The 20,065-nt window shown below is 38.2% G+C and overlaps 1 protein-coding gene and 1 pseudogene across 1 annotated transcript in view; both read right to left on the bottom strand.

Moving 5' to 3' along the window:
* The window catches only part of LOC150097228 (dynein intermediate chain 3, ciliary-like), a 177,219-nt gene that overhangs the window by 52,509 nt on the left and 104,645 nt on the right, over positions 1 to 20,065 (bottom strand). The window lies entirely within an intron of this gene.
* LOC150097229 (uncharacterized) lies at positions 59 to 9,065 on the bottom strand (annotated as a pseudogene).

Raw genomic sequence — 20,065 nt, 5'->3', positions numbered from 1 at the left:
TAATTTATTTATAAAACTTAATACACTACAGAATGCATATATCTAAGGTAAATATAGTTTACTTAACTTTCTCATCCCATTTTCCATTACTTGTTGGGCTCAATGGCCTATCAAGACCAAGTAACTTTGCTTAATTGAAACAAAATTAATTAATTAATAATATAATTAATTCTATCTGTACAGCATATTATGAATGTCATTGCATGTGTTCTTCTGGCTGGTTTGTCTGATTTATAGGATGAAAAATCCAAGTTTCTGGGAGGAAAAATCCTGACATCTCCATATGAGATTGGCTAGCTCATTTTCAAATGAAATGTCCTGATAAAGATTATTCATGCCCTCCTATGGGATAGAAACTCAGTCTTTCCAACCAAAGGGCACTGCCAAAAGCAACAGAGTCACAGAGGCTCCTTTATATAATTTTACATAGTGCAATTGATGAAAATATTTAACTGTATTTTTAGCATTAATCTCAATAAACTGGAATCATGATTAAATGCTTGTTACTTTATGTACAGCATGCATCATACAGTGTCACAGAAACTTCAAATAAAATAAAAATTTAGTAATTACTATTTACAAAATACAGGCTCTACCATATTACAAACAACAATACTAAAGAGGTGTTGTTTACAAACAATGTAGGGTAGAAATGAAACATATGGTTTGTAAACTTTTTATGTTGAAAATCACATGTGTTAAGTAATTGTAAGGGGGGGGGGGGCTCTAACAGTGCTGCCAGTATACTTCGGTCTTTTCTTAAAGTCAATGAATTAAATAAATAAAAAATAAAAAAATTCTACTTCCAGTCTGGAGATACACACTAGCTGGTAAAATCTATTTGCCATGAATGAGTGGGTGAGCATATTTGTCGAGTCCTCTCATGAGGAAGTAATATCCAAATAAATTGCTTATTGACTACTATAGCTATATTCTCTGCAGCAATTACTAATCTACCATTTACATAATGGTAGATTATGTTAGTGAACATAATCTACCATTATGTTCAGTAACATCTTCTTATTCTTCCTCATCCATCAGATGATGGGTTGAGTCCTCCTATGAACAAATCTTTGCAAAGATTTGTTCATAGATTCAAGATAGCAAAGATTAAAGATTCAAGATAATAAATGTATTTCTTTTTTATTGTCACCACTCTGGAGCTCAATAATTGTAACCTTTCCTTTAAAGACTGTAGCCAAGTTCTTTTTGGTCTGCCCCTTGATTGTCTTCCTCCAATGATTCCATTCAAGATTATATCTAGTAATCTCTGAAAGGACATTCTCTGGAAGTTTCCAAACCATGTTAATTGCTGTTTAAGAATTATAGCTATGATATCTTCTCTATAGTTTAATTCATGTTTGACTTGCTCATTTGTTTTGTGTTATGACCAATGAGTATTATTTATTTATTTTTAGACATTTCATTTTGAATGGTTTGATTTTCTGTATTTCTGTCTGATTGAGTCTCCATGTCTCAGCTCTATATACGTTGCTGTAGGTATAATAATGGTTTTATAGAGTTTTAGCTTGAGGCTTTTTGAAATGCTGCTAACTTTCTATATTTTGTTTAATTTATTCATATTAGACCATCCTTTGTTAAGTGTGATTTTACTATTTTGTTGCCGAGGTTGTGGGTAATGAGACTACCAAGATATGCAAATTGCTTTACTTGTTCAAATATAAGATTTTCTAATTTTAATGAAATTTTTTCCTCATCTCTATGTTCATTGTTTCAGTTTTGCTTGGATTGATTTTCATTACAAAAGTTTTGCACTCTTCATTTAAAATTTTTAGTGTTTTTTTTTTCCCAATTGTGCTTTAGTTGAATATTTAGAATAATAATAACATTGTCTGCATATTTAATGTAGATATTTGTGCCATTTATTTGTAGAACTGGTTCTTAAACTCTGAATTTGCATATTTTTTCAAGATAGTAAATAAATTTGGTGAGAGTGGGCAATCCTGCATAACTCCTTTTTCTACTTTGAATTTGTCTGTCTTTATTTTATTAAATTTGACAGTTGCTTTGGCACATTTATAATAATTCATAATAAAGGTTATGAATCTAATATCATAGATTTTATGATATTTATCATTTTGTTTCAATCAGTAAAATCAAATTCTTCTTTGAAGTCAATAAAACTGCAGTATACCTAGGTAAGTTGTATGCCCAGTAATTTTCAGTCAGGCTATTGACTGTAAAAATATGTTTCATAGTAGATCTTCCAGGTATGAATCCTGCTTGAGCTTCTCCTATTGTCTCATTCATTAAAGTCTGGATTCTATTATTATTATTATTATTATACAGGTGCCAGCATGAAGTCTGAAGACTCAGCAGGAGACCCAAACTATCCAAACAATCTATCATCCTCACCTTGAACCCATTAACAGACAAAGCACTTATAACTAACTCTCACAACCCATTCCACTCTTTCACAACTCTCCAAGCAAAAAATCTAGTCCTCGCACTCCTACTAACCACACCTTTATTCAACTTCCAGGGATAATCCCTTGTTCGGGCCCATCCAGCCAAGTGCTGAAACATTTCCCTGCATCAATCCTATAAAAATTTTTAAGCACTTAAATGTTTCTATCATAAACATCTTTTTTTCCTAGCTACCAAATTCTGCAATCCACACACCCTCAATCTATCTTCACAAGGAACATCCCACAGACCACTCACCATCTCAGTCACTTGCCTCTGTATTTTCTCCAACTTTGCCCATACTGACAGCATATCCAATTCCTCATCCCCCAAGAAAACCAGGAGACCAGACTTGAGCACAGTAATCCAGATGTGGACATATCAAAGTCTTATAAAGAGGAATAACAACTTCCTTATCTCCGCTTGTTAAAGTGTTCTCCAATAGCCAAGTAATCTTATGGGCTACCTTAGCAATATGTCCTCTTAACTTTAATTTCTATCTACCACCACCCCTAAATCTAACTTCATCTATTTCCTGGTGTGCAGTGCCATCCATGTGATACATAGCTTGTAATCTGTTTATCCTAAAATGCATAACTTTATATTTCTCCACATTAAACATATACCCATTCTCTTTTGCCCATACTGAGAGCCTATTTAAATCGTCTTGCAGGCACTCCACATCACCTTAAGTAACTATTACAACACCTAATTTCACATCATTAGCAAACAACTGAATATTTCCTTTCAAGTTATTAACTATATCATTCATGTACAAATTAAACAGTAGTGGTCCAGCATTGAACTATGTGGTTCAATGCTGGACCTAGTAATCTGTTTTTGCCTCATTTATGTCTCTCCATAACCACTTTTTGATTTCTGTCCAGCAGCCACCCTCTTATCCACTTAACTAGTGACATATCCATCCCCATTTGTTCTAATTTTCGTAACAGAGTTCCATGTGGTATTTCGTCTTTACAAAATCCAACTGAGCTGTTATTATCTATTATAAAAAGTATGAAGGGAGGGTATCTACTCTACAACTTTTCACCAACTACAACTAACTGCAATTACAATAATGCGATCTACTGCCTACCACCACTAGTATTTCCACAGACAATCATAAACATCCATGCTCATAGCGGGATTTGACCTGCTATGGGCATGGATGTTTTGCTATGGTTCAAATCCTGCCACCCATTTTACCCACCGATAATTGAATTCTCTTTTTCACCAATTTTTTCAGTATGTTTCCCATCACACCTGAAATACTGATTGGTCTATAATCTGCTACCGCAGTCTTAGAACCTCCCTTATGCAGGGGAAATATTTTGTCCTCTTTCCAGTCCCTTGGAACTCTACCAGAGCTGAAACTTAAAGAGCCTAATCAGCAGCATTGCGAGTTCCCTTTCTCGAAACTGACAATGCTGCTGACTAGGCACATTCATATCAGCTCGCAAAACACGAGCTGATATCCCATCTAATACCACAGCTGTGTTTACATTGAGATTCTGCAATATCCTAAGAATCTCCAATTCATTCACCTCTGTTCCCAGATTAGCATCTGCCACATATGTTAAAGCAGTAACCTCATTAGGATGATATACTTGCAAAAGTGGTCATTCAGAAACTCAACTATTTTATCTGTCACTTCATGACCATCTTCGCTCATTAAGGTTAATCTTTCATAGTCATTCTTTCCCTTACTTGCAATTTAATGAAAGCACTCTTTGGGATTTACTTTGGTCTGCCTGGCTAGATTCTTCTCATAATCTGATTTTGCCTTCCTTGCCATGCTGGTCACCTTTCTTGCCCAAGCCTTGTACTTTTCTTGAGTTCTCTGGTCACCTTTCTCTTTATTATTATTATTATTATTCAGGCCTCCATGTAGTCAAAAGACTCATCATGGGAGGTCCTTCCTAAGAAACACAAAGTCTATCAAGACTCATCGTGGGAGGTCCCTCCTAGGAAACACAAAGTCTATCATACCACTCCTTAAACTCATTGACTGTTCTCACTCTCTCACCACTCTATCAGACAATGCATTCCATGGTTCAACCACCCTCCATGCAAAGAAACTGCACCCTCTTGCTCACAGTTTCCTTCCGTAACTTCCAGGGATGGCCCCTTGTCCTCGCTCCTTCCTGCTGTTCAACCAAGTGAAATACCTCTCAACAGTTAAAAGTTTCAATCATATCACCTCTCCTTCTTATATCCACCAGACTCTGCAGTCCACAATCCCTCAGCCGATCCTCATAACTAACATTATACAGTCCTGAAACCATCTTTGTTATCTGCCTTTGTACCCTTTCCACAGTTAATTTATCCCCTTCAAATCCTGGGGACCAAATCTGAGAACAATAGTCTAAGTGTGGTCTGATCAGAGTCTTATACTACGGAATAACTCTTTTATCTCTGAAGGTCAGTGTACTTCTCATTAATGCAGCAATCCTCTGTGCTACCTTCACCATCTTTGCAATATGTCACCTAAATTTCAGGTTTCTATCAATCATTGACCCACTTTATTATACCTTCTTTAGGTATAATATTATACCTCCACAGGGTATAATAAAGAGATCTTTATTATACCCTGTGGAGGGTATATAAAGATCTCTTTATATACCCTCCACAGCATTTTCTTCTTCTGCAGCTCTTGCTTAATGATATTCTGTAGCTCATGCTTAATGATATTACTCATCCATCTAACTCCTACCCGATTAACTCTCCTTACCCTATTTATACAATTTAATACTTCATTCTATAGATGACCTTTAATTATATCCCATGCACTACTAACATTCTTACTCTACAGTATTTTATGCCATGGCACAGATTTAAGCTTCTTCCTAAGCTTGTCATAATCACCTGCCTCGTAGTTCCACATATACTCCTTCTCGATAGAATATTCCTCATGTTTTACAATCTCCCAAGTCAAGGTCACATGGTTACTTTGCTCAATCGAAGGCGATGTGGTCACCTTCATTATGAATACTCCTATGACCAGGTCCAATACCCTCCACCCCCTAGTCCCCTTCATCACATGCTGCCTTAAGTTTGGTTTGGTTTATAGTTTATTTGGCACAAAAACTACAAAGGTCATACTGTGCCATACTAAAGGTTACAGTATTAGCATTTACAAAAAATTGTAAAGAATATGTCTGAACAAGAAACTAGTTTCACAAAGCAGTATCTCTAGGTAAACAGAACTGCTGCAGAGGGCACAGCAACACACAAGGTCAGAGGTTATTACAGTAGTGCAAAAATAGTTAACAATATAAGTTAATACATAATATATGAAACACTAAGCCAAGGAATGCAATATCTATATATATGTAAAATTATAATAATAATAATTATTATTATTATTAGACACCGCCAGGGAATCCTAAGACTCATCGAGGGAAGCTACCTACTCTACATCTCTCCATCTCCACCACCCAACCTCATCTACAAACCGCCTCATCTACACCAATGCTATCTACTGTCCACCATCACCACTATTATTTTCACAGACAATCACAAACATCCATGCCCACGGCAGGATTAGAACTTGCAGCCTTTTGGCTGGAGAGCAGATACGCTAATCAACAATGCGCTAAAATGCCTTTATAGCAGTACAAAAATAGACAAAAATGGATTATTATATAATATGCATGGATGAAAATTAAATTTAGCAATGCAGTATAAACAGAATTTAACAATACATATAAACAGAATTACTAGAAAGTACATAAATAGGTAAGATGTCCTAGCACTATATGATTATTCTAAAAATAAAGTAGTCAATAAGATGTAATGATGTAATACCATACACAAAATTTATGTTAAGTGATGCAGTATCTACATATAAACAAAATTACTGCAGAGATTTCAGCAGTACATAAATAGATAACTATAGGTTAACATATGTATATACAAAAAATCAAGAAAAGCAGTGTCTACATATAGTAAGATTACAACAAGCATTATTATAGAGATTTCCTTTCTGAATTTATAATAATTCTTTTCTGACCTAAAGAGTCAGAAAGGAATTATTATACAGCATTGATGCATAAAATTTAAGTTTAGCATTATGGTATTTACATATTAAGAAAATTACAGCAGGGTGATACAAATATACAAGATCAAGGCCTATGATAATATATAATTGGTCAGATTTAACCTAATGAATAATATGTATGTATAAAAGTTAAGTTAAGCAAAAAAGTATTTACATATAAACAAATATATGGTCAAATGTGTTTATACAAATTAATTCTTTCTAAAAAATTAAAAACATCATGCAATTTGCCTGAGTCTGCTAGCATTTCCCTGAGTGTATATGGCTTGGCTACATTCCTCTCTCTCGTGAAAATTTTTGCCAATCTATCAGAATATGACGAATGAGATGCATTCATCATATTCAAAATGTGTTGCATTTTTCACATATAAGAGGGTCATCAGCTCTCAGTAAATGAGAATGTGTAAGGTGACTGTGACCTATGCGGAGCCTAGCAAGGACAACCTCCTCCCTTCTCTTTGTATGTTGACTAGAATGCCAGTGTTTAATTTCAGGTTTAATGTTATATAATTTGTTTGTTGATGCTTCTTGCCATGTTAACTCCCACTGAGCAATTAGCTTTGATCTTATAAGTTGTCTGTAGTCCGTATATAGAACTGTCAAACAGTATGTGGAGAAGGTATGAGCTGATTTAGCAGCTGCATCTGCAGCTTCATTTCCTTTGATTCCGATGTGGCTGGGAATCCAGCAGAACTGAACATCGAAATTAAGGATTTTCGTTTTGTGAAGCAGGTGTAGCACCTCATAAAGTATTGTATGTGGATTATACATAGGAGAGGAAATAGCCTGTAAAGAGCTCAATGAGTCTGTATAAATTATACACTTTTGGTAGTAGTTTTCTTTTATATGCACAAATGCAAGCTGAATGGCATGTAACTCTGCTGTATAATTACTGCAGTCTGGTGGGATATGATTTGAAATAATAATGTCAGGAAACACAGCAGCATAGCCAACAGAGATGTTAGTTCTTGAACCATCAGTATAGATGGGTAAGAAATCAGCGTGTGCTGCTCTGTGTGCATTAAACAATTGCAGGTAAATTATTACTATTATTACTATTATTATGGGCAACTCCAGGGAGTCATTAGACTCATCGAGGGAGGCCCCAAATCACATTCATCACAACTATTTGACATTCATACAGTATCTATCATACCTCGCCTTAAACTCATTCACTGTCACAGCATCCACTACAGACTCAGGGAGCGCATTCCACTCATTCACTACTCTAAAAGTAAAGAACCCAGCTCTAACACCTTTACTAACCACACTTTTGCCCAGTTTCCATGGATGTCCCCTAGTCCTCCCACAACCAGCCCTGTTCTCAAAAATATCTTCTGAATTAATTTTATAGAAACCCTTCAGTAATTTGAATGTCTCAATCATATCTCCCCTCCTCCGCCTATCAACCAATTTTTGCAACCCACAAATCCTCAACCTGTTCTCATACGGTTCATTCCACAGACCTGCTATCATCTTGGTCACTCGCCTCTGGATCCTCTCCACCTCCTCCCCATCAAGAAGAAACCTAGGTGACCAAATCTGAGCACAGTAGTCTAGATGGGGTCTTATCAAGGCTCGATAGAGAAGAACAATAACCTGCTTGTCTCTGCTTGTCAACGTATTCCTCAGCAACTAAGTGATTTGATGAGCTGTGTTTGGTCACTTTTGCAATGTGTTCCCTAAATTTCAATTCCTTATCTACCAACACTCCTAAATCTCGTGCCTCATCAATTTCCTGGAGCAGGGTTCCACCAATGCAGTAATCTGCCGCCAATCTTTTCACCCCAAAGTGCATAACCTTACATTTTGCCACATTAAACTGACATCCATTCTCCTTAGCCCAGACCTCCAATCTATCCAAATCATCCTGCAAAATTTTGACGTCATCTGCATTCACTATTGCTCTACCCAACTTCGCATCATCCGGGATGATGGGGTATAAGATTTCTGTAGCTGACAAAGTGAGAGGTTGCAGGATGGTGTGCAAACCTGCCATGGAGGAATGCTGTTATGTTTAGTGTAGCTAATGCTGTCAACATTTATACTAACAGCTTGCACAGTTTCTTTAATATGCATACCAAAAGGATGTATAGCAGTTTAATGTGTGTGATATTGAGCTTCCCAATGCAGAGAGAAGATACTATTCCATGTAGGGTGATCTGGGAGAGATTTTATTTTTAGGGCGTAATTAAGAGACAACTGTTTCCATCGAAGTGATAGAGCCGGTTCATTTGCTTCAACCTAGAGACTTTGAGTGAGTGAGGTGCGAAAGGCACCAGTAGCTTTCCGTATACCCTGATGATGGATGAAATCCAACCATCCTAGGTTACTCTGTCTTGCCAAACCATAGACTTGTGACCCATAATCCAGCTTTGAACGTATAAGTGCACGATAAAGATGGAGCAATGAAGCTCGATCAGCACTCCACTCAGTAGAGGATAGAGTGCGAAGGAGGTTCAAAGTTCTTTTGCACTTCTCTTAGTTGACGAATGTGTGCTAGAAATGTGAGTTTTCTGTCAAAGATGAGTCCCAAGAACTTGGTTTCTGTAGCTAATGGAATAACAGTATGTCCCATTCTTAGTTCAGGATTTGGGTGATGAGTGCATTTTCGACATAAGTGTACACAGACATTCTTTTCTGTTGAAAACCTAAACCCATTATTAAGAGCCCCCAGAGAGACGTGATCAATTGCTTGCTGAAGTTGTCTTTCAATTACCCTCATGTTACGTGAGTGACAGTAAATTGTGAAGTCATCAACATATAGAGCATTGTCTACAGTAGGAGGAAGCTGTTCAATGATTGAGTTAATTTTAATAGCAAAAATGATTACTTTAAGACAGGGCCTTGGGGAACACCTTGTTCTTGATGATATGGTTGAGATAGCATACTTCCCACTCTGACTTGGAAAGTTCGCCTGGACAGAAAGTTTTTAATAAATATAGGGAGGTGTCCTTTGAGACCCAGGTTATAGAGGTCTTTTAATATGCGATATCTCCAGGCTGTGAGTAAGCTTTTTCCATGTAAAAAAAAAACTGAAATAAGATGTTCTCGCTTCAGAAATGCATCTCTTATACAAGTTTCTAACCGAACTAAATGGTCTAAAGTTGATCGATGTTTACAGAAACCACATTGTGTATTGGAGAGAAGACTGTTGCTTTCTAAATACCAGAGAAGTCTGGCATTAACCATTTTCTCTAGTATCTTACAAAGACAGCTGGTCAGAGAAATGGGTCGATAATTATTTGCTTGTGTTGGATCTTTTCCTGGTTTTGGGATAGCAATGACAATTGACTTATGTCAAGAATTTGGAAACTCTTCCTCTGCAAGTATTCTATTGTATAATAAGAGAAGAAGATCCATAGAAGATGATGGTAGATGTTTTATCATTTCATAATGGATGTCATCAGGTCCTATGCACTAGGGTGAGATTGTAGGAGAGCTCTTTTTAGTTACTCCTTGACAAATGGCTGAAGAATGTTGGTAGAAAAATTAAGCCTTTGTTTCTCTTGCTGCTCTTTCAGTATTAAAAATTCTGGAGAATATGCTGTTGCTGATATTTTAGCAAAAGTTTCTCCCAAAGTATCTGCAATAGCTTCGGGATCAGCAAGAATACTTCCATTATAGTCTAAGGTGGACAAACAATGTGTACTATATCTGCATTTCATTTTCCGGATTTAATCCCATACAATTTTTGGACTGGTCATTTGGTTAACTGATGTAGTAAATTGCATCCATGATTGTTTTTGACTCTATGACGTCTTGCATAACATGCTTTGGCTCGAGCAGGCTTGAAAGTTATTAAATTTAATGTGGTGGGATATCTATGAAATATGCTTCATGCTCTGTGTTGATCTTTTTTGGCTGCCTGACATTCTGGGTTCTACCAAGGCTTTGGATAGACTGGAAATCGAGATGATGTTTTTGGGATGGAGTTGTTGCTGCCTGGACAATGCATTCTGTTATATATTTTACAGCTTCATTGATAGGTGTTTGACTGATGGCATCAGCATTAAATTTTGCAAGATGAGAGAAAGTGTTCCAGTCAGCCTGGTCCATTTTCCATATCGGTATCCATGTGGGTGAACATGGTTCCTGTGAAGACATTGTACAAAGAACAGGAAAGAGATCACTTCCATATATGTTCTCTTCAACGTCCCACATGAGCAGTGGAAGAATGGAAGGGGAAACAGATTGTAAGATCAACTGCAGAATATGAGCGAGTAGGCATATGGAAGAAAGTATTGAGTTTATTATTTAGAAGGGGAAAGGTTATTATTATCAAGAATTTTTTCAATGATTCGACCCCGTCTATTAGTGTTGGCACTACCCCATAGATTATTGTGACCGTTAAAGTCACCCATCAAAAGTATGGGTTCAGGCAGTTGCGAGATAAAGTTATCAAGATCAATTTCATTTAACTCAGCATTTGGTGGTAAATAAATTGAACATGCTGTAAGAAGAAATCCCACAGAGAAGCGAATCGCTACTGCTTCAAGAGAAGTATATTAAGTTGGACCTGATGAAAAGGAATACGACTGCCCATTAGGATACCTCCTCCTCCATGAGCAGGACCATCTCCAGTTCTATCCTTACATACAACAGTGAAATTCCTAAAGGTACAGTCCTCATTGGGTTTTAAGTAGGTTTCCTGTAGACAGAAACAGAAAGGTTTGTGTTTCTGCAGCAACATCTTGATATCGTCAATATTCTGGCAGAATATTGACGATATCAAGACACGACAGTTCCATTGTAAAAATTTTCCTATTGTCTTGATTTTATTGACTTGTCTGGTTTTCGGGGCTTACCTTTGTCAGATTTATATTTATCCACTGTTTTAGGGAAGTATGGACGGCCAGTGTCTATCTCTTCCTCTGGTAGAGTGTTCAAAACATCAAATGTGTTAGGGTCAGTTGGTATGTTTAGTTTGCTTTCAGTGGATATCGAGGTATCCATTTTTTCTGTGCAAGTGTCTGGTGGTTTATCTTTGAGTGAAGTCTCCACCATAATTTTTTTTGACAGGTGAGTTTTCATCGAATGGGACCATTTTGAAGTTGTCTCTGGAGTAAGGCCATAGGTCTTGGGATTAATGCGCTCAACAGAGAAGCACTTGCGATTGTAAAGTTCAGGTATGGTGAAATATCAAATGATGGAACAGACATACATGTTTGAATTGCTGTTGGCACTTTTTTAATTGTTACTTTTTCAGCATAGGTGTAATGGTGGCCAGCTTTCTTTTTGCATCCTGATATGTTATGTTTTGTTCTGTTTTAATTTTTTGTATCTCTTTTTCATCTTTCCATTTCTGACATGCACAAGAGTATGCTGGATGATCTCCCTGACAGTTGACACATTTAGCTTTTTTATCACAGCAAGATTTATTATCATGTTCTTTACTACCACATCGGGCACAGGTAGTAGAACTATGACAGGCAGTTTGGGCATGTCCATATCTTTGACATTTAAAGCATCTCAGCAGGTTAGGGATGTACATTCTAACAGGACACCTGAGATACCCTGCTTTTACAGATATCAGAGGCCTAGGAGTATCAAAAGTAAGGATGATGTTCTTGTTTGAGACCAGGCGACCATCCCTGTGTATTAGAATGTGCCTCACACCCATCACTCCTTGATCTCTAAGCTCTGAACATATCTCTGCTTCATGAACATCAAGGAGATTCCATTCTGATATCACTCCTCTACTGGAATTGAGTGTTCTGTGAGGTGTTACTGCAATTTGTATTCCACCCATTGTTGTTGCTCTCAGTAGTTTCTCGGAATGTTGTTTGCACATTGTTTCCACGAGGATATCACCAGAATGCAATTTCTTGACAGTTTTGGGAAGTCCTGCCAGTCCTAAACCTTTTTGGATAAAGAAGGGTGACATTTTCCCAATTGGTTTTTCACCTGTTGCATGAATGATTAAAAAAGGTCGGTACATTTATGTTAGTATCCAATATCTTCTGTTTCTTATTTCTGTTTCCATATGCTATGTCTATATTATCAGTACTTGGTTGGGACTTTGTTAGGGTCCCTGAAACATTTGAGGATGAAGAATTCATATTTAAGGAACTTTTAATTTGGCACCAGAGCTCCCCACCCACCATGGAGCCACACATGGACGCCCACTACCCGGCAAGCAAAGACTGTAAGCAAAGACAGGAGTGGAACGCCAGGGCTGCCCTGGACACTATACCGGCACTGCAGCAGGTCTAGGATCATGACCCCGGACCACGGGGTGAGAGACTTACTGCAACACCGTTGACCCTTGCAGGCAAGCCCACTAGCCGATTGATCCTGGCCAGGCCATCCAGGACCACCCATCTTGCCGAAGCAGGGGCCAAAGTAGTGCAAGACTACCAGAATCCCCCTTTCTGGATGTCTACAGGTCACACCACATGGCAAATATGGCGGCAGGGAGTTGGATCCCAGTGATGGTGGTCTGGAAAAAGGATAGTGAAAAAGACTCAAGAGAAGTAGAGCAAAGAATATGGGAAGAAAAGCAAAGAATATGGGAAGAAAAGCAAAGAAAAAGAGGAAGAATGAAAAGGGCCAGTACCATCACTGGGAGGCCCCTCCACCACAAACAGGTGCCCCACATGGAGGGCTGCCTTAAGTAATTATCTCTTAGCAGGTGTATAAATTTTATTTCCTTCCTACCATGTGATCTTTCTTCCTTCCGGTCTATGTCACCATAGTTGAAATGCCCCATAATAATCACTTGACCTGTACTCATTGTACTAATTTGGTAATGCATGTCTTCCAGATCATCTGTGGAACTCCCAGGCTTATAGCAACAACCAACTGCATGTTTTGTCTTATTGGCGTTAATCTCTCACCGTCACATGTGTCTCCTATTATTTGTGGTTGCAAGTCATCTGCTATTATCACCAGTACCCCCCCCTTTCCCATCCTATCTTCCCTGAAAATACTGAACCCTTCACATTCAGTCCCTATTGTATAACTTTTGGTGACATTGCACTAACGAATGCCAAAAACTCCTCCCTCTTGTACCTGATACTTCTGGCATTAGTATTGTATATAGAAACTGCAGCATCCCTTTAATCCCCCACCCCACATTTACTTCCTGAATTGACTATTGACATTCAATCTTTTTTCTTGAGAGACTAGATTCCACACTTGCTTCATGAATGCCTTCATACAGATTTGCTTGCTTCCATCCTAACTGCTTAATATTTCCTCAATTTGTGTTTCAGCATGCTTGTGAACAAAGCTCTCTCCAGACATCTAATACTTAAACCATTTAAATACAAATCCTTCTTTCCATCAAACACAGACCACAGATCAACAAATCCTACATCATTCCTTCTGCATAATCTACGTACAGATTCATTAGCTCCCAACACCCTCCTCCTCAGTTCATCTCTATCATAGCATGGTAGAAGACTTACAATCTTCACCTTTTCGGTCTTCAGGTTTGTCTCTTCTAATAACTCCTTTACATCCTCCCTGATAGAATACTTCCTGCTTATCAAATCATCTGTACCAACCAAAATAATCATTTCCTTTGACTTACCTTTTTGCATCCAGAATATGAATAGCTCTTCTGATTGCATGACAAGGTCCAATACTCTCACACCTCTAGTCCCTTCCATCACATGCTGCCTCAAGTAATTATCTCTCTGCCATTTCCTTCCTGCCATGTGATCTTTCTTCCTTCTAGTCGATATCTTCATAATGGAAGACCCCCATAATAATCACTCAACCTGTACTCATTGTACTAATTTTGTGATGCGTGACTTGCAGATCATCCGTGGAACTCCCTAGCCTATAGCAACAACCAGATGTATATTTTGCCTTACTGCTTCAAATGACCAGCCACCCTCCTGCCTATCTCCTATTCTTTTTGGCTGCAATTCATCGGCTATCATCAGCAGTACCCTTCCCCCCATTCCTATTTTTGGATAATGTGTATAAAGATTTTGTAGCTATGGCTTAGCAATGTTATTGGTCTATAATTTTCACACCTTTGTTTATCTCCCTTTTTGAAATTGATATTATGATGCCTGTCTTCCAGCCATCTGGTATTTCACCAGTATATAATATTTGGTTAAAACATTCAAGCAAGAAATTCATGGCTGCTATGCCATGATATTTCTACAGTTCAGTAGGATGTTCACCATAACCAGGTGACTTAGATAAGCTCATTTGGTTTATTGCATCTAAAATTTCTTCTTTTATTATAAATAATGCTTTTTCTCTTTCTGTCTCTCCATTTGTGTTTTGCCAGTTTCTTCCTTCTAGAAAAGTATCCTGTAATATTCTTTCTAAATTTTTTTAATATCTTGACTTGTGTAATATCTTCTTCTGCTTGCAAGATTTCAAAAGAACTTGCTCAAATTCTTTTTATCCTAACTGGCTAATTTCTACTTATACTGCATTTTTGCTGTACTTACCAACTTTCACATTCCTAGTCTACTCTTTGTACTTATAATGCAACTAACTATAACTAACTATCTTGTCCTGCCTCAATAATTTTTTTCCAGATTGTATGCTTAACCTCTTCATTCATGTTTTATTCCTATCTTTTACTGATTTTAATGCTTGTTCAGCTTGGGCCAGTGATTAGATAATTGTATTAATTGGTACGAATGATTTGAGAGAGAACAAGGAGCATGTCAGAATGAATGTCAGGAGACTGCTTGGAAAGATAAAGGAGAATAGTGTGACAGGAAGGGTGGTCAGTGTGTTGCCTAGGTATGATTGTGGTGAAATGAGGCGGAGAGCAAGGATTATGAATGATATTCTGGCTGAAATGTGTGAGGAGATGGGAGTACAGTTTGTTAATGTGTGGAATGAGTTTGAGGGACGAAGTGAGCTGTATGGGAGCGATGGACTGCATTTGAGTGGTTATGGTGTGAGTCGCTTGGAGAGACTGCTGCTGGAAGGTAGAGAAGTGAATAGAGAGAATGAATCAGATCGAGAGGGGAGTGATGTGGAAGAGCAGGAGAGTAAGACAGGAGAGATTGAAGGAGTGGAAATGAATGTGGAAGTGAGTGGTATGAGTATAGATAATGAGAGAATGGGTGTGCAAGAGGAACAGGGAAACGGGGAGGCTCAGGGTGGACAGGGATACACAGCGTGAGAAAGGTGGATGCTCCAAGAGGAGGTGAGAGAATGTGTAGGCAGGAAAGTAATGGGATGATCAGGGATCAAAAGGAAACAGATGGAATTGCAAAGGGTTCTAAAATGAAGAAGCAGAAAGGGAAATGGCCCCAGTCCAGCATGGAGAGATCACATCGAGTGAGTGGTATCAGTGGAACTAGCTGTAGATCCAGAAATGAGTTGTTGTGTTTGTATACCAATGCTAGAAGTATAAGAAACAAGGCGGATGAAATGGTTGCACTAATTGCGTCTATGCACCCAGAGATTGTCGGAATAAGTGAGACATGGTTAGATGAGGATGACATCCTGACAGGAATAGAGATGGAAAGGTATGATGTGTTTCGTGAGGATAGAAGGGGTAAAAAGGGAGGGGGAGTGCTATTGATGATAGAGAAAGAGTTATGTCCATACAAGGTAGAGATACAAGGGGGAAATGGGGCCAGTGGTTTTGAGGCAGTATGGTGTGAGATAGAGGTGAATAGAATCAAATACTTGGTGGGATGTTGTTATAGACCTGGTAATGTGGATGGTGGTGATAGTGAAATGTATAGTCAAATAAGCCAAGCAAATAAGAAAAGGATGATCATTATGGGTGATTTTAATTATGGCAATATAGATTGGAATGAAGAGATAGCAACTGGAAGTAAAGAAAATGAGTTTCTTGAGTTTTTGAGGGATAACTACCTCAGACAGTATGTAACAGAGGGCACAAGAGGATTAAGGGTCTTGGATTTGGTCATCTCATCGGAGGATGTAATTATCAATGAGGTATCAAATCATCCACCAATTGGCGAAAGTGACCATGAGGTGATTACTTGGGTGGTTGCCAGCAGTGCAAGGACCCCTGTGAAAAAAGGGTATATGTGGAACTACAAGGGGGGTGATTATGAAGAGCTCAGGAGACAGCTTGCAGGTGTAGCATGGAATGAGGAGTTAGCTGGAAAAGAGATCAATGCAGCTTGGGGGATTTTCAAAAAATATTTAGTGGATGCAATGTCTAAATGTATACCACGGGTGAGAAGGTTAAATAAGTTAGGTGTGAGATGGATGAATAAAGAGATTAAGCATGCAATACAGAGAAAAAGGGCATTGTGGAGGCAGCATAAGAGAAGTGGAAGTAACCAATTTCATGAGTTCTACAAAGACCAGGCAAGGAGAGTGACTTGGTTGGTGAGAGTAGCTAAAGAGAGGTATGAACAGCAGTTAGCTAATGAAGCTAAAAAGAATCCTAGGGAGTTCTTTCGATATGTAGCCAGCAAAAGAAAGAATGATTATGGAAGGATGACATTGATTGGAGGAAATGGTATAAAGACAGCTGTTGCAGAATGTGTGGTGGAGATACTTAATGAGCAGTTCATAAAGATCTTTCAATCTTGTGAATGTGACTTCATGGAGAGATTAAGAGCAGTTGATGATGGGGAGGAGAGACTGACTGTAAGTGAGCAAGAGGTGTTTGGGGAGTTGAGTAAACTAGATGTAAATAAGGCTGTGGGACTTGATAATATATCACCGCGTATTCTGAAGGAATGTGCCAGAGAGTTGACACCTGCCTTGACATATTTTTTTAATACGAGTCTTGCACTTGGTCAAGTCCCTAAAGAGTGGAAGAAGGGCAAGATTGTGCCACTTCATAAAGGAGGTGATCGAACTCAAGCATCAAACTATAGGCCTATCTGTGTGTCAGGTGTTGTGGTTAAGTTGTTGGAGAAGCTTGTGAGAACTAGGATCCAGAGTTGGGTTGACAACAATGGTATAATCTTTGATGGACAGCATGGATTTGCTAAAGGGAGGTCGTGTTTTAGTAATCTACTTACTTATTACAATAAAGTGACTGCTTCCTTGGACAGAGGAGAAGGATACACAGTAATATACTTGGATTTCGCAAAAGCTTTTGATAGAGTGCCTCATGATAAGTTGACAGTCAAACTAGAGCAGATGGGGTTGGATATTAGATTAGTGCATTGGATTGGAGACTGGCTATCTGATAGGTATCAACAAGTTGTGTATGGGGGTGCAATATCCAGGAAAAGGAAAGTCACTAGTGGAGTGCCTCAGGGATCTGTTTTAGGGCCATTACTATTTAACTTGTATATTAATGATATTGGCGAAGATTTGGATGGAGATATTCAGTTGTTTGCAGATGATGCAAAGTTGGGACGAACCATAAAGAGTAGTGAAGATGTTGTGGCCTTGCAAGAAGACTTGAATAAATTGAGTGATTGGGCAAGCAAATGGGGATGTGAGTTCAATGTTGCAAAATGTAAGGTTTTAAAATTTGGAAAACAAAGATGGGATGCAGAATTTATGCTTGGTGAAAATATATTGTTGGAAGTAGAGGAAATAAGAGATCTGGGAGTGATAGTGGATAAGGATCTAAAATTTAGGGGTCACATCGCCAAAATTGTGAAGACAACACAAAGACTTCTGGGAATGATGAGGAGGACACTGACATGTAGAAGTAGGGAGATTCTTGTTCCATTGTATAAGGCTTTGATTAGGCCACACATGGACTATTGTGCCCAGATTTGGTCACCTGGTTTTCAGAAGGATGAAGAGATGTTGGAAAGGGTCCAAAGGCGACTGACTAAGGTAGTTTCTGACCTCTGGAATGTCGAGTATGAGGAAAGATTGAAAAGATGTAATTTGCAGAGACTAGTGGAGAGAAGGAAGAGGGGAGATATGATAGAGACCTACAAGTTGGTAAGGGGTTGCTATAGGATCAATGGTGGAGAAGTTCTACAGCGAATAGTGGGAGATCAGGGGAGAACCAGAGGTCATCCCTGGAAACTGTATAAAGAGGGTGTGAGTAGGGGAGTGAGAGGCAGGTTTTTTTCGTGCAGAGTTGTGAATGATTGGAATGCCTTGCCTGAGAGTGTGGTGTCTGCAGGGAGTTTGAATGTGTTTAAGACCCGGTATGATGAGATGTGTGTGAGATAAAAGGACCTCCTAGATGAGTCTTTGACTCCATGAGGTCTTGTTTAATAATAATAATAATAATAATAATAATAATAATAATAATAATTAGCATATCTGTTTTCCAACGATGAGCTGTGGGTTGGGTTTGAATCTTGTAGTAGGCATGGATGTTTAGGAATATCTCTAGGTGGGAGAGGAATTTCACTATTTGGTATGAAACCACTTCCCCCGCTTACTGGAAGCCTGATGTGGCCCCAAAAATATCTGTGTGTTTGATCTGTAGAGAAGGTTTCTGGATAATGTGAAAAATAAATAAAAACATTAAAAAATAGCTAGAAAATGAATAACAATTGAAAAAATCTTTGGACCACCCATGGCACTAATGTGCTATAAGCATGCAACTATTTGTGACTTGTAGTAATATAAAAAAAAATAAAACTAATTTAGCCTTTTCACATCTGTCTCTTCCCCCCCCCCTCCACTTCCCTTTCATTTATGTCATTTTATAATCACCACATAAATCACTTCTTCATATATTTTTTTCATAAAAGTTCTTATGTGACCAGCTACAATCCAGTAATCATCACGTGCTCACTAATGCCAACCTGAAGAAAATTAGACATTTTCTGATGATATGATCAGATCTAGGTCAACCCTTATGCCTTCCATTAATATTGCTTAAGAGAGTTATCTTTTAAGAGCTCAAGAAATTCATTTTTATTATTGTCAGATGCTATCTATTCATTCCAATCAATATTACCATAATTAAAATCACTCATCTCCTGCTCACTAAGCTAATTATCCTATATATTTGTCCACACATCCTCCACATTCCATGCCCTACAGCAACATGCAACTAAATATCTCATTGAATTTCCACAGACCATGCTGCTTCAAAACAACTATAACTATTTTTCCCTTTATATCTCAACTCTGAGTAGGCATAATTCTCATGATCATGACCAGTGCTCCCCACTCCCTTCTTGCCCTTTCTATCCACACAAAAAAACATCACAACCTTCTATTTCTATTCAATCAGGATATCATTCTCATCCAACCATGTTTCACTTAGTCCAACTATTTCTATCAAATAAATTCAATCAATGCAACAATTAACCTCCCTTATTTCTGATATACCAACTCTCCTATCTCAGTATCTCCTATAATGCAAAACACATCTCCTTGCGGATATGTCTAATGTTATGCATTAAGGGAAGGGCCACTACCCAGAGTAATTTATTAAAAAAGGGTGGCACACCATTTGGCAACTCCTATAGGTAGAGATGACCTGCTAATGCTTCTGCCTGGTAACTCCACTTGGGCCTGGCTCCCACTGAAGAAACCTCAATAAAGGTCGAAACTAGTCTGGGTAGTGGCCCTTCCCTTAATGTGTAACATTAGACATATCCGCAAGGAGATGTGTTTTGCATTATAGGAGATACTGCTCCACCTTTGCAATGAGTTGCACTGGTATTGTACCACCTTACCCCAGTCCTGAAGATACTTTCAGGTGCAAACTTTGTTTGCTCACACTTG

This window comes from Typopeltis vanoorti, chromosome 17 (assembly GCF_054136105.1).
Source record: "Typopeltis vanoorti isolate ZY-2024b chromosome 17, IOZ_Tvanoo_1.0, whole genome shotgun sequence".
Taxonomy (NCBI): domain Eukaryota; kingdom Metazoa; phylum Arthropoda; class Arachnida; order Uropygi; family Thelyphonidae; genus Typopeltis; species Typopeltis vanoorti.
This window is presented reverse-complemented; position numbering and strand designations above follow the sequence as displayed.